Below are 24,952 nucleotides of genomic sequence, written 5' to 3' on the forward strand. Positions count from 1 at the left end.
ATCCTCAAAACCCTCTCCAAATCACTATCTAGTTGAAAAATGAACTGGAAGGTATTGTGGGATAATGCAATACCTCGAATTCTCTCATAGACTCCTCAGACTCGTGGCATCTTCATAATCATCTTTGCCATCTTCTGGCACTCAGGGTTGAGCAGTCTCCCCAACAGGCTCAGTTTGCACTCAACCGCCACTCCAAAGTCACCTTCCTCTATAAGGACATTCGGCGTGTCATCTGCAATCGTCATCGAACCCATAGCTAGATTTAGAATTGCTTCCCTTACCAAGAGAAATAACCCAATCGCTGCTTGTGAATATTTCCGATAGCACCAAACTTGTAATATCCACGGCGGCGGGTAAAGAAACCCTAATTCTCCCAAGGAAGATCTGATAATATTGCGAGAATATTCTCTCAATATCAACCCATTGTTGCCTTTTTCGGGCTAAGAAAATATTTCTCCAGCTGTATAACCCATCATCCTTTAGGGTTAAGTAAAAGAATCTCAATGAAACCGAGGGTCCTAAGCTAAAACACATATTTTTTATCATGAATGTATTTTGTTTAGTTTTGGTTAAATGAAAAAAAATTGTTTCCCCTTGGTTTATATAAAGAACTTGACGGTAAAAAAAACATGGTTTCTACGTTTCTTTCAATCATTTGATAGTACTGCATGCTAAAAGCCTTCTCTTCATCATTTTTCAACCTACACCGAGTGAGTATTAATATTGGGGGTCATACTAGTACACACAAACCATCCAAAAGTTTCGATATGGTTGATATGCTTAAATTTACCCTAGAGTTACTCTCTCAAATTAAGAGATCAATTGTAGTACTTAGGGATCGTATCCACAAGGACTCTAGATCATACAATAGACTTATTAATCTTTTAATTATGCTAAACAGAAATATTAATTTAAAAGCAATGCAAAATCAGAATTGAAAAGTGTTGTAAATTAGGAATTAAAAACGCTACGCCTAGGGAATTTCTCAGGAATTTATGAAATATTAAAATCAATCAATAAATTAGGATTCAAGCAATTAAGATCAGATCTAGAACTCTAAACTCATCTGTAAAATAAATCAGTTCTCACTGCAAATATTATCTAAATTTAAAACCAGAAAATCCAAATCTCTTTGCAAAATTCTAGGTAATAAATCAGCTTTAAAAACAAGTTTAGATTGTTCACAAATTCACAAAATCAAATCTCTTTACAGAAAGTAATTTTGCTCAACAAAAGGTTTTATCAGAAAAAATTAATTATATTCTCATATCAATTTATTTTCCTAGGTATTAATTCTAGGTGATCAATCAAGAATTAATATGAAATACAACCTAAGATGAAGATCTAGAAAGATAAAGAATCCTAAAAATAACAGATCTAATAAATCATAAAAACCTTATGAAAAACCCTGAACCTAACAAGAGATCTACTCAGACATGATTAATGAAACAAAAACCATGGATAAAATAGATATCATTAAATTCAAAAGAGAAGAACAAAGGAGTTTAGAAAAGCTTCTCTCGACAGGGCTGAGTTCTTGTCTCTCCCAAAAAGCTCTCAAGGTCTCTCTCTCAAAAGGTGGAGATCTGGTAACTTCTTTTCAATCCTACTCTGGATCATTGCACTCACTTTCTCAGAGACAACCACCTTCTCTTTCCTCTCTTTCTTTCTCTGTGGAGGCTGATTCAACATAATTGAGCGGACATCCTTGGTTAGCAAAGCTCCTTCTTCAGGGCTCAAACCATTAGTGACCATCCTCTTCACATATCCCTTAATCCCAGGAGAAAATTTGACAGNTTCACAAAATCAAATCTCTTTACAGAAAGTAATTTTGCTCAACAAAAGGTTTTATCAGAAAAAATTAATTATATTCTCATATCAATTTATTTTCCTAGGTATTAATTCTAGGTGATCAATCAAGAATTAATATGAAATACAACCTAAGATGAAGATCTAGAAAGATAAAGAATCCTAAAAATAACAGATCTAATAAATCATAAAAACCTTATGAAAAACCCTGAACCTAACAAGAGATCTACTCAGACATGATTAATGAAACAAAAACCATGGATAAAATAGATATCATTAAATTCAAAAGAGAAGAACAAAGGAGTTTAGAAAAGCTTCTCTCGACAGGGCTGAGTTCTTGTCTCTCCCAAAAAGCTCTCAAGGTCTCTCTCTCAAAAGGTGGAGATCTGGTAACTTCTTTTCAATCCTACTCTGGATCATTGCACTCACTTTCTCAGAGACAACCACCTTCTCTTTCCTCTCTTTCTTTCTCTGTGGAGGCTGATTCAACATAATTGAGCGGACATCCTTGGTTAGCAAAGCTCCTTCTTCAGGGCTCAAACCATTAGTGACCATCCTCTTCACATATCCCTTAATCCCAGGAGAAAATTTGACAGCATCAATTAAAGGCATCTCAATCATTACCTTGTCCATCATAGCCTTGCATCTAGCTTCTTCAATCTCCTGTTTGGACCTCCTAGGCTTAGGAAAAGGAACCTTAGGCTTATAGGCTTGCTCTGAAGCATGTGGAGCTTGAGGAGAAATCAGAGTTGTCTGTGGGGGGTGTTGATCGACACTAGATGGTGCATCGATCGACACTAGATGCTGCTGCATATTGGTTGATGCAAGCTCTGCAACTGTATCATTGTCTCCTTCCTTCACCAAAATTACATTGCAAGCATGCCTTGGATCGGCCTCTGTTCTTCTAGAAAGAAGTTCCTCTTGTCTTTTAACAGACCCAGCAGTCTGAATCACTTGATTCTCTAGCTTTTTGACATGAGTGTTTAAGGCATCAAACTTCCCAGTCAGCTCAGTGTAAACAGAATCAATCTTTCCATTGAAGTCTACTGTTAATTTCTGTTGACCTTGGTAAGAAGAAGATCCATAGGTCCTTGTGAAGTTGCTGTTTGGATTTCCTGAGAATGAATTCTTCTGACCAAATCTCTGATTTTGATACCCAGCTCCATATACATAGTTGACATCTTCTGTAATCTCTGGCTTTGTCTCAAAAGTCTCAACTTCTTCAGCAAAATGGACAGACTTCTTTCCCAAAAGAAGATTGTGGACTGTATCTAGCTTAGCATTCACCGCAGCAAACTGATTTGAACCATTGCCTTCATGTGATCTTTTCTGCTCTAAGTTTGCATTCTTGGTACTGTTGCTTGATGCTATCCTCTCTATCAACTTTTCAGCCTCATCTTGGTACCTTGTCTTGAAGTTCCCATCACTAGCAGCATCCAAAGCCATCTGATACCTCTAGTCAATACCACTGAAGAAGATGCTAATCAACTGCACTTCTGAGAACCCATGATGCGGACAATCTCTCTGGTATGCTTTGAACCTTACCCAAGAAGCTTTGTAAGATTCAGCTGGTCCTTGTCTAAAGGTGGAGAGCTTAATCCTCAGCTCATCAGACATCGCATCATCGTAGAAGTAGTTCAAGAATGCCAACTTGATTTCATGCCATGTTGTCAGAGATCCCGGTTTGAGTTGTCTTAGCCAATGAGAAGCTTCCCCAGCAAGAGAGTAGGGGAAAAGCTTGCAGTAGAGATAGTCCTCTGTGACTCCATTAGCCTTGATGCTTGTGACTATATCCTCAAAATGCTCAATGTGGTCTAGAGGCTTCTCATGCGGCAAGTTTTGGAATGGTCTTTGGCCGACAAGAGCAAAGTAGGCAGGCTTCAACTCAAAATCATTCCTTGGGAATGGAGGAAGGACAATTGCGGAACGGTTCTCATAGAATAAGTCTGACCTGTTAAAGTCCGCAAGAGTCTTGACAAGCTCTCCATTGTTTTCTCGTCTAGGCTGAAGGTCCAAATTGTTTTCCCTTCCTGTTTGCGTCGATCGATGCATTGCGTCGATCGATGCCATCGTGCATCATCCTCAACAACGACGAGTTCTTCCTGAATAACTCGTCCTTCAGTATCAAATTTCTGGCCTTGCTCGTTGTACACATTGCCCTCTTGATCCCTCATCCAGCCTCATCAGGTCTCAATATGAGTGTTTTGACCATCTTCGCTGACTTGGCTGCTTTCTTGTTGTCATGCTCTAGTCTTCCTAACTCTTGGTTTGTAAGCTTAACAACTGGACCAGTATGATTTTTTCTGGTGCTAGGCTTAGGCATGTACCTGAAACACACAAGAGAAAAGAAACAAAAGTGTGTGAGTAAATTAGAAAAATAAAAATCTAGACAAAATCAAAGACTTTAATCTAATGGTGAATCAAAAGAGTCCCCGGCAACGGCGCCAAAATTTGATATGCTCAAATTTACCCTAGAGCTACTCTCTCAAATTAAGAGATCAATTGTAGTACTTAGAGATCGTATCCACAAGGACGCTAGATCACACAATAGACTTATTAATCTTTTAATTATGCTAAACAGAAATATTAATTTAAAAGCAATGCAAAATCAGAATTCAAAAGTGTTGTAAATTCAGGAATTAAAAACGCTAGACCTAGGGAATTTCTCAGGAATTTATGAAATATTAAATCAATAAATTAGGATTCAAGCAATTAAAATCAGATCTAGAACTCTAAACTCTTCTGTAAAATAAATCAGTTCTCACTGCAAATATTATCTAAATTTAAAATCAGAAAATCCAAATCTCTTTGCAAAATTCTAGGTAATAAATCAGCTTTAAAAACAAGTTTAGATGGTTCATAAAATCACTAAATCAAATCTCTTTACAGAAAGTAATTTTGCTCATCAAAAGGTTTTATCAGAAAAATCAATTCTATTCTCATATCAATTTATTTTCCTAGGTATTAATTCTAGGTGATCAGTCAAAAATTAATATGAAGAACAACCTAAGATGAAGATCTAGAAAGATAAAGAATCTTAAAAATAACAGATATAATAAATCATAAAAACCCTATGAAAAACTCTGAACCTAACAAGAGATCTACTCAGACATGATTAATGAAACAAAAACCATGGATAAAATAGATATCATTAAATTCAAAAGAGAAGAACAAAGGAGTTTAGAAAAGCTTCTCTCAACAGGGCGGAGTTCCTGTCTCTCCCAAAAAGCTCTCAAGGTGGCAGAAAATAAAACTTGAAAATAACTTAGGTCTAAACAATGACTCAAAAATCCTATTTATATTCCTAAAAACGTCCAGGGACTAATGATGCAAATATGGAAGACTTTGGGGCAACTTTGTAAATCTTCAAAACTTGTGAGAAAACTTCCGATTCTTCTGTTGGATGATGCATCGATCGACACCATAACTTGCATCAACCGATGCAAGTCTCTGAACTTGTCTCCCAACTTCACAGCTTAGCCTCAATACTTGAATGTGCTCCAAATCCTCCTATTTAGCTTCATTATGCTCCCATTCATGCTAAATCCTATAAAGACTCGAAAGACTCTAAAAATACTAAAAAAAACTCTACAAATAAAACTTATATCATAGCTAAAAACACCTAAAAATCATGATATATCAATGGTAATGATATGACCCCAATATTAATAATGCTCACTAAAACATATTGAGGCCAAGTGACAAGTGTTCGACTCGTATGCTCTCTATCTTTCTCCTCCAAAAATATAACGTCGTTGTCACAGTGCTGCATAATATTGGGGCCTTGGGGGTCATGATAGGAGTTTATTTTCTAATTTGGTAAACTAATGCCCAACCACATTATTGACGTGGGTGGCCCTTTGATGTAGTGGATCGACAAACACACAACTCGAGTTACTCGACCACCGACTCTTTTTTTAGTTTAACGCATGGCCTCTGTTTCTAATTTAGGCTATTATTTTACTTGGGTTTGAAGCTTTTTTTTTTGTTTTGGTTTTCCGTCTCTCTTATTTCTTAGGGTTTATATTTATTCTTTTAATTGTTATTTAAGGTGTCTCTTATGCTTGTGAGTTGTGAGAAGGTAGATGTTTATTAAATAAAAAACCTAGAGATTCTAAGCTTCTTATCTCTCTTGATTATCGGTCATTCTCATAATCAACCAACGATTCTATTTGTTCGGTCATGTGAATCAACGAGCTAAAGACACCACTCTTGTTCGACTATTCAAGAGAATCGACTAACAAATAAAGCATGCCCCAAAGGCCCGAACACACTAATAGTCAGGACAAGTTAATATGAAAATATGTATAATCTTAAATGACTATTTTAATAATTTATAGATTAAATTTATTATAACATATTTTGCCTAGAACATGCATAGTACTAAAACAATTGTCATATTTTTGTAGAACATGCGTAGAAAAGTAAACGAAATTTACAAACTTGTCAAAAACTCTCTTCCACTTTTTTTTTACAAATTAAAATTCATAACATAATCGATTTCATACAAACTTTTCATCGAAAAACTATAGGAAATTCATGTATCCCAAGATTTTTCTACGTTTCTAGTCGTAGAAAAACTAGCTAAACCAATCGTAATCTTCATCGGAAAGAAATTAACGGTGTTAAGTTGCTTCACAAGAATGTGTTGAGATGGTCAAAAATGTTACAAGACAACCCATCAGCTTTCTCTTGTGCAATTACATCGAAAAAACCATGTACTTACCAGCATTGTCCATAGATACAAAGGACGATGAAAAGCCGAGAAAGGCGAGCGACATGTTTTATTCTTTCAACAGCTCTCATATAACTTCATTTATTATATTTTCTAGGTTCATTACGATGGAAAAGCCTTGGAATATGATGAATTTGAATGGCCTAAGCGGAAGATACATGTGAGTGTACCTAATCAAACTAAGTGGTAATAAACACTTCTCTTGCCTATTTCTCCAATCCCATTGATCCCAAAATTCTTGTAAACCTTTTGAATATGTTTCTATTTGATTTTTGTATTCTAACTTTATGGGCTTATTCCTAGATTTGAGTTTGACTTAAATAAGGCCCGGTTAAAGAAATATTATATTGTTGTACTGGTCATGTGTTTGGTAACTTAATATAAGGGGAATTGGGCTGTATAACTAAAAAAAATACTATAATTTAAAAACTAACTATATTTATTAACCATGAACTAATTATATACCCTATATTATATGTATTAATGATAATTTTTACCCCTTCACTAACCTACCTCCAGCCACCACTAACACCACCACCATCCTTTCACCACTACCACCACCACCTTCCGACCACCGGACATCACCACCCCCGAACGCCACCACCTCCGGCCACCTCCTCCGGCCACCGGTCTCCAGCAACCTCCTCCGACCATGGTTTCCGGTCACCGCTGTCGGCCACCGCCTCTGACCTACAGCCACCACTGCCCTTCACCACCTAAAGAACACTAAATTGGTAATTTTGCACTGCCCTCATCCTAATCTTCTAATTTTTTTAAATATAGTGTTATTTTCTACTCTGATTTTTTTGTTTTAGCTATTGGGCTAATTCACCCTTAATATAATTAATGAGACTGGTTTTGTTGTTTCTAAAGAGGACCAATCAACTTAATTGGTAAAGATCTAAGAAACTAGATTTGATTGCGTAAATAAAAGTCTACAAGATGATCAATCCATATAGATAGTGATATTGCTGCATAATATTGGGGGTAAACACTAAAATATCCAGTTAAAATATGTGATATTTGATATGCTCAAATTTAACCCTAAAATATGTGATATTTGATATGCTCAAATTAAGAGATCAATTGTAGTACTTAGGGATCATATCCACAAGGACTCTAGATCACACAATAAATTTAATAATCTTTTAATTATGCTAAACCAAAATATTAATTTAAAAGCAATGCAAAAACATAATTCAAAAGTGTTGTAAATTCAGGAATTAAAAACGCTAGGCCTAGGGAAATTCTCAGGAAATCATGGAAAATCAGATCAATTAATTAAGTAAACAGGATTCAATAATTAAGCATCGTTCTTGAACTCTAAACACAATTGTAAAATAAATCAGTTCTCACTGCAAATATTATCTAAGTTTTAAAACCCGAAAATCCAAATCTCTTTGCAAAATTCAAGTTAAAAACCAGCAATAACATCAAGTTTAGATAAGTTCACAAAATCACTAATTCAAATCTCTTTGCAAAAAGTAATTTTGCTCACCAAAGGTTTTTGTCAGGAAAATCAATTATATTCTCATATCAATTAATAATCCTAAGATCTAAATCCATATGACTAATCAAAGATCTAGCATTAAAAACAACATATTGTGAAGAACATGAAAGATAATGAATCCAAAGAATTAGTCAATCTAATAATCCAAGAAATCCCTAATGAGAAACCCTAAACCTAACAAGCAGATCTACTCAGACATAATCAATGAAACACAAATCATATTCTGAATAAATTGCATTAAAAGATTAAAAGAAGTAGAAAAGGAGTTCTGCATCTTCTCTGGAAGGAGTCTTGATTCTTGATATGTCTATATTTTGTCTCTGCTTAGCATGTATTTGTCATGCATTTAGCTAGGATAACTAGTCGTTTTGCATCAATTTCTAACCTCTTTTGTACACTTTGCATATTTAGGTAGTTCTTGCATCATCCTTGATACATTGTGCATTTCAGAGTATTTCAGATATCTGGGAGACGTCAGGAACACATCGTCCGAGACGCTGTTCGAGTCGCCATTCGAGTCCACGTCCTTCAATTCGATCCAACACCATTCGAGTCCACGTCCTTCGAGTCGACCCAACACCTTTCGAGTCCACCACTCGAGCCACTCTCGAGTCACCACTAGAGTCATCACTCGAGCCACTGGTAGATGGATTCAGCTTTCGACGTTTTCATCAAAGTTGTAGAAACTTGAATCCTCTTTCCAATTCCGTTTATTTCAAGACGATCGGAGGTGTAGTTCAAAAGTTATCATCGTTTTAGTGTATGCGTATACACCTAGCTCGAGCCAAAACCACTCTGGATCGAGTCATTCCACTCGAGTAGGATTTAGCTTTTGACGTCTTCATTAAAGTTGTAGAGAATTGAGTTATCTTTCCAATGCCGTTTATTTTAAGTCAATCGGAGGCGTGGCTCAAGAGTTATCACCGTTTTAGTGGATACATATACACCCAGCTCGAGTCGAATCACCTGCACTCGACCCAGCTCGAGTCGCATCACCTCCACTCGACCCACCTCGAGTATATGACCTCGACTCAATCTGTTCCACTCAACCGCACCCCAGGGAGAGACGACAAGCGACTCGACCGCACATGTTTGGTTTCACACGCTTCAGGAGATTCCTGAACCAACACTCTATCTTGTCGTTTTAAGTTTTAGGGATTCACATGTTTTTACTATATATACATTTTGTTAAGTCTTGGTTTGGGACATCTTAGGTTTTATCTCATTTTCTTTTCTAAGGTTTAACCTAGCCACCAAAAAATGTTCTGAGACTTGTAATCCGACATCTCCGAGTTTATTCAGTTTTCGCACTTGATTTCTTCTACAAAGTTGTTCTTCTCATTTTTATCTATCTTACTATGCTTGATTCAATATTTTCTAGGGTTGCATCCTTGAAGATGATTTTCAGATCTGAGTAGTGTTAAGTTTCTTGGGGATGAGATAGACTAGGTGGAGGATTTTAGGATGTAGGGTGTTTAAGCGTTGATTTGTATGATTTCCTTCTGGACTAGTGTTAGAATTACTAGTTTCTCTCTGATCAATTGGAACTAGGTTCGAGACATTTCCACATCTAAAAGGTGTTTGATGAAATGTCTGACCAACTAGTGCCAGAGACTTACGTTCCTAGCCTAAGAGATTAGTTGTCTAGGATGTTTGTTGACGTGAATGAACTTGTTTGCCATGCCATGCTTGACCATGTTTCTCTAGCGAGAGCTAGGTATGGAATTGGTTGAGTCTGAGTAGCTTTTGCCAAGAGATTGGATTAGCTAAGTTGTGATGTTCATTGTTTAGGGATAGTTTGCTTGTGGCATGTTAAACACTTTGTAGACTAGGAGACTCCGCCGACATCAATTACTCCCATCCTTAGGACTTATATCTTTTTTTATTGATATTGCATTCCTGAGACTGTTTCGTTTCTTGCTTTTTAGTTCATGCTTAGACTCGTTTCTGTTTTTATCCATTTTCTCTTCTTGTCATACATTTTCGTTTCTAGTTCTATGTCTCATTTCCGTTTTGCATCTTGATCACTCTAGGATTGTTAGACAAACACTCTTTTTGAATTGGCTTAACTTGTGATTTCTTGATTACATCTCTCTTGATAGCATCATCCCAATTCGATTGACACCTTAAGTATTACAACTGCATAAGGTTAATTGAACCTACTAGGACACACAAAAATCATAGTATAAATTTGGCGCCGTTGCCATTTGGGATTATCTTTGCTACATTTAAGATTTCAAGTTTTGCAAGATTAAGTTCTGTTACACTTGTTATTTTGAGTACTGACTTGTTTTGGTTGTCTGCTTGTTTATTTTGCATCTCAGGAACCTATTGAATTCAACCTTGCATGCACACCAGATCAAGAGGACATCAAAATCTCCTTCCTGCTATCGACGACATCAGTCGGTTACAAAGACCGCGACAAGCTCGTCATCTCATTGATCATCCCGCACCAGTCACTATGGAACAACATAATGGACCAAATCCGAGACCGCAAAACATTAGTGTTGGGGATGCACCTAACACTCACACTCAACGTGCTGGAATCGTCCCTCCCGCCGTGCAGAACAACAACTTCGAGATCAAAAGTGGTCTGATCTCCATGATCCAAGGAAACAAGTTTCACGGTTTGCCTATGGAGGATCCACTCGACCACTTGGATGAATTCGACCGTCTGTGCAGTCTCACCAAGATCAATGGAGTGAGTGAGGATGGTTTCAAGTTGCGACTCTTCCCATTCTCCCTGGGAAATAAAGCTCACCAATGGGAGAAAAACATTCCCAAGGGATCCATCACCACTTGGGATGACTGCAAGAAAGCATTCTTGGCAAAGTTCTTCTCCAATGCCAGAATTGCACGTCTCAGGAATGACATCTCTGGTTTTACTCAGAAAAGCTCAGAATCATTCTGTGAAGCCTGAGAGCGTTTCAAGGGTTACCAGAGCCAGTGTCGTCACCATGGGTTCAACAACAAGTCACTGCTGAGCACTCGATACCGTGGTGTACTTCCAAAAATCTGCATGTTGCTTGACACTGCCTCTAACGGTAATTTCCTGAACAAAGAAGTGGATGAAGGATGGCAACTAGTTAAGAATCTCGCCCAGTCTGACGGCAATTACAATGAAGATTATGACAGCACAGTTAGAGACGACACTGGGTCAGAGGAGAAGTACAAAAGGGACCTTAAGAATGTCAATGACAAGCTTGACCGCCTCTTGCTAAGTCNGCGACAAGCTCGTCATCTCATTGATCATCCCGCACCAGTCACTATGGAACAACATAATGGACCAAATCCGAGACCGCAAAACATTAGTGTTGGGGATGCACCTAACACTCACACTCAACGTGCTGGAATCGTCCCTCCCGCCGTGCAGAACAACAACTTCGAGATCAAAAGTGGTCTGATCTCCATGATCCAAGGAAACAAGTTTCACGGTTTGCCTATGGAGGATCCACTCGACCACTTGGATGAATTCGACCGTCTGTGCAGTCTCACCAAGATCAATGGAGTGAGTGAGGATGGTTTCAAGTTGCGACTCTTCCCATTCTCCCTGGGAAATAAAGCTCACCAATGGGAGAAAAACATTCCCAAGGGATCCATCACCACTTGGGATGACTGCAAGAAAGCATTCTTGGCAAAGTTCTTCTCCAATGCCAGAATTGCACGTCTCAGGAATGACATCTCTGGTTTTACTCAGAAAAGCTCAGAATCATTCTGTGAAGCCTGAGAGCGTTTCAAGGGTTACCAGAGCCAGTGTCGTCACCATGGGTTCAACAACAAGTCACTGCTGAGCACTCGATACCGTGGTGTACTTCCAAAAATCTGCATGTTGCTTGACACTGCCTCTAACGGTAATTTCCTGAACAAAGAAGTGGATGAAGGATGGCAACTAGTTAAGAATCTCGCCCAGTCTGACGGCAATTACAATGAAGATTATGACAGCACAGTTAGAGACGACACTGGGTCAGAGGAGAAGTACAAAAGGGACCTTAAGAATGTCAATGACAAGCTTGACCGCCTCTTGCTAAGTCAGCAGCAGACTGTCCATTTCGTAGCTGAGGATGACCTTTTCCAAGTTCAAGATGGGGAGGGTGAGCAAACTGAGGAGATCAACTACGTCCAGAATCAAGGTGGTTACAACAAGGGCTACAACCCCTATAAGACAAACCCCAATTTGTCTTACCGGAGCACCAACGTCGCAAATCCACAGGATCATGTGTACCCCCCCTCAGCAGCACCAACAAGGTCAACAAAAACCTTTTGTGCCTTACAATCAGGGATTCGTACCCAAACAACAATTCCAGCAAGGTTACCAAGCTCCCTCAGGACCACCACCAAGATTCCGCCCTCAACCAGTTCAGCCTACTCCAGCCCCAGATCAAGAAATGAAGCAAATGATGCAATAACTTCTTCAGGGTCAAGCTAGCGGATCTATGGATACTGCTAAGAAGTTTGCTGACCTTAGTCAGAGGATGGAATGGTCATACAATAATCTGAACGTCAAATTTGAAGCTCTGAATTCGAAGATAAGGTATATGGAGGGCCAATCAGCTTCTACTTCTGCACCAAAGCCTCACCAATTCTCAGGGAAGGCTGTTCAAAACCCCAAGGAGTTTACAAACGCAATTACGCTGAGAAGTGGGAAAACATTGCCTCCCAGGCAAGGAGTACCAGAAGTCATTGAGGACAGTAAGGAATTAGCTGGGGAGGATTTTGTTCAAGATGAAGCTCAGATGAGCAATCCAGTCGAAGCAGTCAAAGATCCGATCGAGCCAGTGAAGCAGTCCGAACCTGAAGCAGTTAAGGAACCTGTTGTTTCTGATGACAAACCTGCGANGAATGACATCTCTGGTTTTACTCAGAAAAGCTCAGAATCATTCTGTGAAGCCTGAGAGCGTTTCAAGGGTTACCAGAGCCAGTGTCGTCACCATGGGTTCAACAACAAGTCACTGCTGAGCACTCGATACCGTGGTGTACTTCCAAAAATCTGCATGTTGCTTGACACTGCCTCTAACGGTAATTTCCTGAACAAAGAAGTGGATGANGAGGTTTAAGGAGCAGCTTATTGAGAAGTACAAAGCTCTGTTCGAAAAACAAGTCAAGGAGATTGAGTTGAGAATGCCATTGCTGGATGCATTCGCACTTGTTCCTCACTACCAGAAATTCCTCAAGGACTTAGTGATGGAGAGGTCAAAAGAAGTTCAAGGCATGGTGGTACTAAGTCTTGAGTGCAGTGCAATCATCCAGAAGAAGATTGTACCCAAAAAGCTCAAAGATCCTGGATCATTCACTCTACCTTGCTCCCTTGGACCTATATCTTATGACAGATGCCTATGTGATTTGGGCGCTTCAGTTAATCTGATGCCACTCTCTGTTGCTACGAGGTTGGGTTTTACAAGGCTTAAGGGTTGCGACATCTCTCTCATCCTTGCAGACAGATCAGTGAGACTTCCAAATGGTATTTTAGAAGACTTACCCGCCAGGATCAGAGACGTGGAAGTGCCAACCGACTTTGTGGTTTTTGAGATGGATGAAGAACCAAAAGATCCTCTGATCTTAGGAAGACCGTTCCTGGCGGCAGCTCGAGCCATCATTGATGTCAGAAATGGCAAGATTGATCTCAATCTGGGCGACAACTTCATTATGAAGTTTGACATCAATGATACCGTGAAGAAGCCAACAATAGGAAGACAAGTCTTCTACATTGAAGACATGGATAAATTGGCTGATGAGTTTTTGGAGGAATTAGCTGAGAAGGGTTCCTGCATGAGGAGACCACTTGTTACAAGAATCTGCTAGACTCCCACAGAGAAACGGATGGACTAGAGGAATTCGAGCAGTTATCTGACGTAGAGGGGATACGTGCAGTTGAGACAGAGAGTTCATAACGTGATATCTCCCACTCGACTGACGTCAAGACCCGACTCAAGACACTGATGTCCCGCACCCATCCCACTCGACCGTGATCACTCAAGACTCCCATTCTGACGACTGGTCGGAACTGAAAGCTCCAAAGGTAGAACTCAAAACTCTCCCTTTTGGACTAAGGGTATTGACGCGCTGTGAGGAGACGAACCTGGTGCTGAACTGGGAGAAGTGCCACTTCATGGTTGAAGAAGGGATCGTTCTGGGACACAAGATTTCTGAGAAAAGAATTGAGGTTGACAAAGCTAAGATTGAGGTCATGGTTCAGCTTCAACCGCCTAAGACAGTGAAGGACATCAGAAGTTTTCTGGGACATGCTGGGTTTTACAGGAGATTCATCAAGGACTTCTCAAAAATTGCAAGACCATTAACAAGGTTGTTGTGCAAGGAGGTTGAGTTTGAATTTGATGCAACATGTCTAGAAGCTTTCAGCAAGATCAAGGAGGCCTTGGTTTCAGCACCCATAGTACAAGCTCCGAATTGGGATCATCCGTTTGAGATTATGTGTGATGCTTCAGACTTCGCAGTTGGAGCAGTTCTGGGACAGCGTATTGACAAAAAAACTTCAAGTCATCTATTACGCAAGTTGCACCTTAGATGAGACTCAAGGGAGGTATGCTACCACAGAGAAGGAACTCCTAGCAGTTGTGTTGGCATTCGAAAAATTCAGGAGTTATCTTGTGGGTTCGAAGGTCATAGTGTATATTGATCATGCTGCTCTGAGACACATCTACTCGAAGAAGGATACCAAACCAAGACTGTTGAGATGGATTTTGATTCTTCAAGAGTTTGACATGGAGATTGTTGACAAGAAAGGCATAGAAAATGGAATTGCGGACCATCTGTCAAGAATGAGGATTGAAGATGTTGTACCCATAGATGATTCAATGCCTGAGGAACAACTTCTAGTCGCCCAAGTTTGTGAGCAGATTCATGACACAGAGCTTGACAACCTCAGAATCAGATGCATGGCGATCACTTCTGAGACTGCACCATGGTATGCAGATGTCGTGAATTACAAGGTTTGTGGAGAAGTTCCTGATGACATGGATCCCTACAGGAAGAAAAAGTGTTTAAAGTAGGTCAACCACTATCTGGGATGAACCCTATCTGTACAAAAGAGGTTCTGATGGTCTATTCAGAAGATGCATAGCAGAAGGGGAAGTGCAGGGCGTGCTTGAACACTGTCACGGTTCCACCTATGGAGGTCACTTCGCCACATTCAAGACAGCTCAGAAGGTTCTTCAAGCGGGTCTATAGTGGCCAACCTTGTTCAAAGACGCTCACAGTTTCATCACCAAGTGTGATGCTTGTCAGAGGATGGGCAACATCACAAGGAGGAACGAGATGCCCCAGAATTCGATCCTGGAAGTGGAGATATTTGATGTTTGGGGTATAGACTTCATGGGACCTTTCAACCCTCCATCTAATGGTAATGTCTATATTCTGGTAGCAGTTGATTACGTCTCTAAGTGGGTTGAAGCCATCGCCAATCCCACCAATGATCACAAGGTTGTTCTGAAACTGTTCAAAAGCATAATTTTTCCAAGGTATGGGATACCCAGAGCAGTGATCAGTGATGGTGGAACTTAACAAGGTGTTTGAGAGTATGCTGAGAAAGTATGGTGTCAAGCACAAGGTGTCCACTGCGTATCACCCTCAGACCAGCGGACAGGTTGAAGTCTCGAACAAGCAGATCAAGTGTATTCTGTCAAGGATTGTTGGAGTTTCAAAGAAAGATTGGTCTGTCAAGTTGGACGAGACTCTCTGGGCGTACAGAACAGCGTTCAAAACGCCAATACGACAAACACCATTTCAGTTGATCTATGGTAAAGCATGTCATCTCCCTGTGGAGGTTTAGTACAAGGCGCTTTGGGCTATCAAGTTGCTGAACTTGGATATTGACACGGCTCAGGCTAAGCGGACTCTAGACATCCACGAGTTGGAAGAAATAAGACTTGATGCTTATGAGAGTTCCAAGATTTACAAGGAAAGGACAAAAAATTTTCATGACAAGAAGATTATTGTCAAAGAGTTCAAGGCTGGAGATCAGGTTCTGCTGTTCAATTCCAGACTTAAGTTATTTCCTGGAAAGCTTAAGTCTAGGTGGTCTGGACCTTTTGAAGTCAAGGAAGTTCAGCCATTCGGAGCAATCACTCTTCTGAACAAGGATGGTAGTTAATTCACTGTAAATGGTCAGAGAGTCAAGAAATATCTAGCTGATCAAGCCGACCAGAGGGGTCTTCTGTGCTCCTCTATGAACCCCAAAAGGAATAAAAAGCTGAAAAGTCAAGCTAGGGAATTTAAACAAGCTCACTTGGGAGGAAGTTCCTAAGGTATCACTGTAAATATTTTTTTTTAGGATCCTTGTGTTTTTAATTTTTGTTTTTGGCTTTCTTGGGTTCAAAATACACAGAAGGGAGTATGAGAAATAGAAAAGGAAAAATGTGAGTAGCAGTCAGAAGATTACATCCAGCCCACTCGACCAGGAAGCTTAACACGCGTGGAAAGCGATTCAACCCATCCGGCGATCCCAGCTTGTTACACGACTCGACCGACGCCACTCGATCCTCTGTTCTGAAGTATCCCGCTCGAGTCAACTCTACTCACTCGACCACTCTAACTCGAGTCGACCATCTCCCACTCGACCAACAAGCTCAACACACATCCCATCGTCACTGTTGTTCGTCACCCACGACCAGTTCTGACTTGATCCTTCCGAAGCTTTAGTCGCAGTCCCGGAGAACAAACACGCATATGTCACCCTTCGACTCCCCTCGTTGTTACACCACATGAGCTGAACGGCTCGACCACCGGATCATCCACCTCGCTCGAGTCGACGTGCGTCCACTCGACCCACATCGACCTGCTCTCCAATCGACCTGCACAAAGATCCACTCGCGTATTATCACGGCGCTGCGACTCGACCGGACCATCTAACCTAAATCGATGACATGCAGTGCGACGAGCAGCAGAACGTTTATCATAACACGCAAACGGTTGAGCAGCAAGTCGACCAGCAGCTGAGGCCACTCCCGCGGATCCCGAACAAGGTGAAGGACAGAGCCAGTATCACGCACCAACTCCTTGGGCGAGCACGGATTCCTTCTTCGACTACTGAGGTACTCTCACCTTTCCTTTGTATATACTATTTCATTCATGCAATGTTTTTGTTGTGATTCTCAAATCCTTCTGCAAATTTTTCTTACACAAGAGACTGTGTAATTTAAGTTTGGGGGAGAGTTTGAGATGATGTATCTGATGTTGTTTTTTGTGGTTCTTATTTCAAATTTTTGCATCATATCATGTTTGAGTCTGCATTCATCTATTTGCATAGAAAAACCATAAAAATTTGAAAAATTTCGAAAATTTCCACAAAAACAGAGTGTTCATGTAGTTTGCACTTCCATATTAGGATTGAGTCTAGTGTCATTCATATTGGGTTGTTGCATTTAGCATAGGGGTTGATGATGATTGTAACCTTGGTAGCATTCTGAATTCAATAGGATAGGATCAAGGCCCTTGTTATTAGTTCTTTGATACATGTTGATTGAATTTGAAAATGTAAAATTAAAGCATGTTTTGAATTGACGTCACTCCCTATCTATCTGAACCTAATCCTGACTTGCAATTATCTTGTTATGCATTGAAGTCAAACTCATGGATACCATATACATACTTAGATTGTCTTTCACATTTTACCACCCTTGTCAATCCAAGTAGCTGATTCTTATTTTTGGAACAGTTTCCTGCGCCCTTAACCAACCCTTCTTTCAAGCCAATTGTATTCTTGAGTGTCAGGCCTTTTCCGAGTTGAGCTTGTTAGAAAGTGTTAGGTTCTAACCGACAAGAGTAGGATCCTGTGTAGTTCTAGTTCGCGTTATCCGGACTAGTAGGACTAGATGAGAACTCGATTTTGGGTATTGGGTATGGATTTGTGCAGAAAAGAAAAGGGTAGTAAGTCTTAAGGAGAGGGATGTGTTTTCAAAATTTACAAGTCTAGTAAAGGATTTGGGTTGAGCAAAGTAAAAAGAGTTATTGGTTCTGGGCATAAAGTAAAAGGTTAGACAAAGAAAAGAAAGTAAAATGTTTAAGATGTCTAGAGTCCTTGGAAGAAAAGAAAAGGAACCATAGTGATCATAAAGATTTCCCAATTCGCTAGAGTGAAAAGAAGTGAACTCCTCCTAAGACTAAGTGAAAAGAGTTTGAGATGATGTTTCTGATGAAGGGTAGAGATAGGACGAACTTTTGGGTTAGAATGTTAGGACTGAGTTTCTTTGGGGACCCTGGGTAGACAGGGCACTGCTCTTGTATGTATCAGTTGGTTTCAACCTTTAGCCTTCTTTTGAGCTCAACTCCTTTTCATGAGAGAACCTTATTCTGTATTGACAAATTCACTTGAGAAGGAGACCATCTTCGTCTTTGACCTTTCGCCCTAGCCAAATGAGTTCAATGACATTGCATAACTTTATTCATGGTTCTCTGTTAATAAATGTTAAAGGGGGTGATTGATAGGATTGCATGTGTAGATTAAATAAACAAAATTTCTTCACCATGCATCATAGAACTAAAAACAAGGACCTTGATTCTAACTACTCTATTCAGCATGTTTTAGGTTCTGAGACCCCATCTTCACACCTTTTCTCCATACGTTGTTCTTGAGTGTTTGCTTGAGGGCAAGCAAAGAATAAGTTTGGGGGAGTTGATATGTCTATATTTTGTCTCTGCTTAGCATGTATTTGTCATGCATTTAGCTAGGATAACTAGTCATTTTCTAGCCTCTTTTGTACACTTTGCATATTTAGGTAGTTCTTGCATCATCCTTGCATACATTGTGCATTTCGGAGTATTTCAGATATCTAGGAGACGTCAGGAACACATCGTCCGAGATGCTGTTCGAGTTGACATTCGAGTCCACGCCCTTTGAGTCGACCCAACACCATTCGAGTCCACGTCCTTCGAGTCGACCCAACACCTTTCGAGTCCACCACTAGAGCCACTTTTGAGTCACCACTGGAGTCATCACTCGAGCCACCGTTCGAAGGATTCAGCTTTCAACGTCTTCATCAACGTTGTATATAATTGAATCATCTTTCCAATTCCATTTATTTCAAGACAATCGGAGGTGTAGTTCGAAAGTTATCATCGTTTTAGTGGATGCGTATACACCCAACTCGAGCCAAAACCACTCTGGCTCGAGCCGTTCCACTCGAGTGGGATTTAGCTTTCGACATCTTCATCAAAGTTGTAGGGAATTGAGTCATATTTCCAACGCTGTTTATTTCAAGTCAATCGGAGGCGTTGTTCAAGAGTTATCACCATTTTAGTTGATACATATACACCCAGCTCGAATCGCATCACCTCCACTCGATCCAGCTCGAGTCGCATCACCTTTACTCGACCCAGCTCGAGTCGCATCACCTTTACTCGACCCAGCTCGAGTCGCATCACCTCCACTCGACCCACCTCGAGTAGTATGACCTCGACTCGATCTGTTCCACTCGAGCGCACCCCAGGGAGAGACGACACGCGACTCGACCGCACATGTTTGGTTTCACACGCTTCAGGAGATTCCCGAACCGACGCTCTATCTTGTCATTTTAAGTTTTAGGGATTCACATGTTTTTACTATATATACATTTTGTTAAGTCTTGGTTTGGGACATCTTAGTTTTTATCTCGTTTTCTTTTCTAAGATTTGACCTAGCCACCAAAAAACGTTCTGACACTTGTAATCCGACATCTCCGAGTTTATTCAGTTTTCGCACTTGATTTCTTCTACAAAGTTGTTCTTCTCATTTTTATCTATCTTACTATGCTTGATTCAATGTTTTCTAGGGTTGCATCCTTGAAGATGATTTTCAGATCTGAGTAGTGTTAAGGTTCTTGGGATGGGATAGACTAGGTGGAGGATCTTAGGATGTAGGGTGTTTAAGCGTTGATTTGTATGATTCCCTTCTGGACTAGTGTTAGAATTACTAGTTTCTCTCTGATCAATTGGAACTAGGTTCGAGACATTTCCACACCCAAAAGGTGTTTGATGAAATGTCTGACCAACTAGTGCCAGGGACTTACGTTTCTAGCCTAAGAGATTAGTTGTCTAGGATGTTTGTTGACGTGAATGAACTTGTTTGTCATGCCATGCTTGACCATGTTTCTCTAGCGAGAGCTAGGTATGGAAGTGGTTGGGTCTGAGTAGCTTTTGTCAAGAGATTGGATTAGCTAAGTTGTGATATTCATTGTTTAGGGATAGTTTGTTTGTGGCATGTTAAACACTCTGTAGACTAGGAGACTCCACCGACATCAATTACTCCCATTCTTAGGACTTTTATCTTTTTGATTGATATCGCATTCCTGAGACTGTTTCGTTTCTTGCTTTTTAGTTCATGCTTAGACTCGTTTATGTTTTTATCCATTTTCGCTTCTAGTCATACATTTTCGTTTCTAGTTCTGTGACTCATTTCCGTTTTGCATCTTGATCACTCTAGGATTGTTAGACAAACACTCTTTTTGAATTGGCTTAACTTGTGATTTCTTGATTACATCTCTCTTGATAGCATCATCCCAATTGGATTGACACCTTAAGTATTACAACTGCATAAGGTTAATTGAACCTGCTAGGACACACAAAAATCCTAGTATCCATTTGGCGTCGTTGCCATTTGGGATTATCTTTGCTACATTTAAGATTTCAAGTTTTGCAAGATTAAGTTCTGTTACACTTGTCATTCTGAGTACTGACTTGTTTTGGTTGTCTGCTTGTTTGTTTTGCATCTCAGGAACCTGTTGATTGCAACCTTGCATGCACACCAGATCAAGAGGACATCAAAATCTCCTTCCTGCCATCGACGACATCAATCGGTTACAAAGACCGCGACAAGCTCGTCATCTCATTGATCATCCCGCACCAGTCACTATGGAACAACAGAATGGACCAAATCCGAGACCGCGAAACATTGGTGTTGGGGATGCACTGAACACTCACACTAAACGTGCTGGAATCGTCCCTCCCGCCGTGCAGAACAACAACTTCGAGATCAAAAGTGGTCTGATCTCCATGATCCAAGGAAACAAGTTTCACGGTTTGCCTATGGAGGATCCACTCGACCACTTGGATGAATTCGACCGTCTGTGCAGTCTCACCAAGATCAATGGAGTGAGTGAGGATGGTTTCAAGTTGCGACTCTTCCCATTCTCCCTGGGAAATAAAGCTCACCAATGGGAGAAAAACATTCCCAAGGGATCCATCACCACTTGGGATGACTGCAAGAAAGCATTCTTGGCAAAGTTCTTCTCCAATGCCAGAATTGCACGTCTCAGGAATGACATCTCTGGTTTTACTCAGAAAAGCTCAGAATCAGTTTGTGAAGCCTGGGAGTGTTTCAAGGGTTACCAGAGCCAGTGTCCTCACAATGGGTTCAGCAACGAGTCACTGCTGAGCACTCTATTTCGTGGTGTACTTCCAAAAATCCGCATGATGCTCGACACTGCCTCTAACGGTAATTTCCTGAACAAAGAAGTGGATGAAGGATGGCAACTAGTTAAGAATCTCGCCCAGTCTGACGGTAACTACAATGAAGATTATGACAACAAAGTTAGAGATTGGTGAATAAAATAAAAATAAAAATAAAAATAAATCAAAAGAAAAAAGGAAAATGAAAAAACTACCAGTGGGTTGCCTCCCACTAAACGCTTGTTTTATGTCATTAGCTTGACTGTGTCGGATCTCAGGCATCCGGTGGATCGGAACAAGGCAATGAATGCTTCCGAGAAAATGTCTTCTTCATCCAAGGGGGTGTATAAGCTTTAGGTGCATGAGACTTGCCAAGTATATGAGAAACAGGACCAGGGCGGGACTTAGGTATGGGTGGCTTTCTTTTAAGTACTGCAAAATCATCAACAAAAGAAACAAGCGCTCTACGATAATCTAGTGGCTTGGTTAACTGCAAAACAGTTTTTGTACCTTTGAAAGTCTTATTGATGATAGGAGAAGGTTTGGGTGAAGAATATGCATACCTTGGCCTTACCTGTGGGTTCTGGACTGTGGAATGGTGAGATTTCAGCTTTACAACTGGTTTAGGACTTGTAGCTAAGGAATCAACTCGAGTATATTTGGTTTTAGACAAGTCCAGGTCGACTCGTGGAGGTGTGTCGATCGATGCAATAGCTGCATCGATCGATGATGTGTCTGCAACTCGTGTCTCTTCAACGATTCTGCAACTTTCCTCAGCAATCCGTGTTTCCATCACAAAAACATCATATACCAGCGACTTGTCATGGATCAGAACCTCATCATGGTCTCTTGTACTGATTAGATGATCTCCACTCCAATCCTAAAGCTTAACAGCTTGCTTACTCACTTCCTCAACAATCTCCATCTCTTTGACATACCCAGCAGTAATGTCTTCAAGAAGCTCTATGAGCGGATTGTCATCAGAAGCAATCTCCATAGAAAATGTCTGACCATCAATAGTGGGAACCCTTCTCAGCTTGTTCATCTCAAAGTTCATAACCAAATCATCTACATTCAACGTTATGTGTCCCTTCTTCACATCTATGATGGCACCAGCTGTAGCCAAGAAAGAGCATCCTAAGATGAGAGGATCACTAGGCTCTTTGTCATACTTCAACACCACAATGTCATTGGGAATCATGCAACCTCCAATCTTGATTGGAATATCCTCTAAGACACCTTCAGGAATCCTTCTGGACCGATCAGCTAAGAAAAGAGATATCTTAGTTGGCTTGAAATCTGTCATCCCAAGTCTCACAGCAACAGAATGTGGCATCAAGTTAATACTAGAACCAAGATCGCAAAGAGAGTGAGCAAACCGTTCTGCAGAGATAGAACAATCAAGAACAAAGCTTCCAGGATCTGGTAATTTCTCTGCAATCCTACACTTACTTCCTCTGAGACAACCAACTCCTGCTTCTTATCCTTCTTCCTCTGTGGAGGCTGCTTCAACAGAATTGAGCTGACATCCTTTGTAAGCAGTGTTCCTTCCTCAGGACTCAAACCATTAGTGACCATCCTCTTCACATACCGCTTAATCCTAGGAGAAAACTTGACTGCATCAACCAAAGGCATCTCTATCATCACCTTGTCCATCATAGCTTTGCATCTAGCTTCTTCAATTTTCTGTTTGGATCTCCTAGGCTTAGGAAAAGGGACCTTAGGCTTATAAGCTTGCTCTGAATTGATTGGTGGAACTGGAACTGAAACCGGAGCTGTTCGTGGGATGCGACGATCGTCAATGGTGGTGCATCGGTCGATGCTTGAGTTTGCATCGATCGATTCTCTTGTGTATCGGTCGATTCAAAATCCACTACAGTATCATCGTCTCCGTCCTTCACCAAAATCACATTAAAAGCATGCTTGGGGTTTGACTATGTTCTTCTAGAAAGAAGTTCCTCTTGTCTTTTAACAGAACCAGCAGTCTGAATCACTTGATTCTCCAGCTTCTTGACATGAGTATTTAATGCATCAAACTTCCCAGTCAGCTCAATGTATACAGAATCAATCTTCCCATTGAAGTCCACTGTCAACATCTGTTGACCTTCCAAAATCTGTCCAATCATTGATTCCATCTTGCTCTCTGAACTGGGTGGAGGGAGGGGTTGGTAAGAAGAAGAACCATAGTTCCTAGTGAAGTTGCTGTTTGGATTTCCTGCGAAGGAATTTTTCTGACCAAATCTCTGATTTTTATATCCAGCTCCATACACATAGTTGACATCTTCTTCTGTAATCTCTGGCTTTGGCTCAAAAGGCTCAACATCTTCAGCAAAATGGACAGACTTCTTTCCCACAAGAAGATTGTGGACTGTATCCAACTTAGCATTCACCGCAGCAAACTGATTTGAACCATTGCTTTCATGTGCTCTTTTCCGCTCTAGGTCCGCATTCTTAGTGCTGTTGCTTGAGGCTAGCATTTCTATCAACTGTTCAGCTTCATCCGGGTACCTTGTCTTGAAGTTCCCATCACTAGCAGTATCCAAAGCCATCTGATACCGCCAATCAATACCACTAAAGAAGATACTAATCAACTGCAATTCTGAGAACCCATGATGCGGACAGTCTCTCTGGTATGCTTTGAACCTTACCCAAGCAGCTTTGTAAGATTCAGCAGGTCCTTGTCTAAAGGTGGAGAGCTTAATCCTCAGCTCATCATCATAGAAATAGTTTAGGAATGCCACCTTGATATCATTCTAGGTCTTCAGAGATCCTGGTTTGAGTTGCCTTAGCCAATGAGAAGCTTCCCCAACAAGAGAGTAGGGGAAAAGCTTGCAATAGAGATAGTCTTTTTTGACTCCATTAGCCTTGATGCTTGTGACTATATCCTCAAAATGTTCAATGTGGTCTAGAGGCTTCTCATGCGGCAAGTTCTGGAATGGCCTTTGTCCAACAAGAGCAGAGTAGGCAGGCTTCAGCTTAAAATCGTTCCTTGGGAATGGAGGAGGGATAATTGCGGAGCGGTTCTCATAGAATAAGTCTGGTTTATTGAAGTCCGCAAGAGCCTTAACAAGCTCTCCATTGTTGTCCCGTCTAGCCTGATTGTTACCTTCCAAATCCGCACCGTTTCTGGCATTGCGTCGGTCAACGCCAATGTTCCATCGGTCGATGTCGTCTTGGTTGCGTCGATCGATGCCATCGTTGCATCGCTCGATGCTACGTGCATCATCTCAACCACGACGAGTTCTTCCTGAATAACTCGTCTTTCAGCATCAAGTTTCTGGCCATGTTCGTTGTACACATGACCCTCTTGATCCCTCAAAACTCCAGCCTCATCAAGTCTCAATATGAGTGTTTTGACCATCTTCACTGACTTGGCTGCTTTTGTGTTTTCACGCTCTAGTTGTCCTAACTCTTGGTTTTTAAGCTTCACAACTGGACCAGTAGGATTTTTCCTAGTGCTAGGCTTAGGCATGTACCTGAAACACACAAGAGAAAAGAAACAAAAGCGTGTGAGTAAAATA

The sequence above is a fragment of the Camelina sativa genome, chromosome 4 (assembly GCF_000633955.1).
Source record: "Camelina sativa cultivar DH55 chromosome 4, Cs, whole genome shotgun sequence".
NCBI lineage: Eukaryota > Viridiplantae > Streptophyta > Magnoliopsida > Brassicales > Brassicaceae > Camelina > Camelina sativa.